This window comes from Macrobrachium nipponense, chromosome 11 (assembly GCF_015104395.2).
Source record: "Macrobrachium nipponense isolate FS-2020 chromosome 11, ASM1510439v2, whole genome shotgun sequence".
Lineage (NCBI taxonomy): Eukaryota > Metazoa > Arthropoda > Malacostraca > Decapoda > Palaemonidae > Macrobrachium > Macrobrachium nipponense.
This window is the reverse complement of record NC_061087.1, coordinates 27,958,087-27,958,538: the sequence shown is the minus strand read 5'-3', so window position 1 is coordinate 27,958,538 and position 452 is coordinate 27,958,087.

Genomic DNA, 452 nt, shown 5'->3' with positions numbered 1-452 from the left:
TATTTCTTTATATTTCCTATAAGTGTGTAGTACATGTCAGAATTATAGTTATTTGTGAGAGATACCTGAACAGTTAAGATGTTTAAAATCTTGGAAATGCTAAACTTGAGAGATTGGCATTACGTTAATTTACAACTTTTGAGATTATATGAAAACATTAAAGCTATATTACGGTGGATTATATATATATATATATATATATATATATATATATATATATATATATATATATATATATATATATATATAATCCACCGTAATATAGCTTTAATGTTTTCATATAATCTCAAAAGTTGTAAATTAACGTAATGCCAATCTCTCAAGTTTAGCATTTCCAAGATTTTAAACATCTTAACTGTTCAGGTTATATATATATATAATATATATTATATATATATATATATATATATATATATAGATATATTAAATATATATATAATATATATAATATA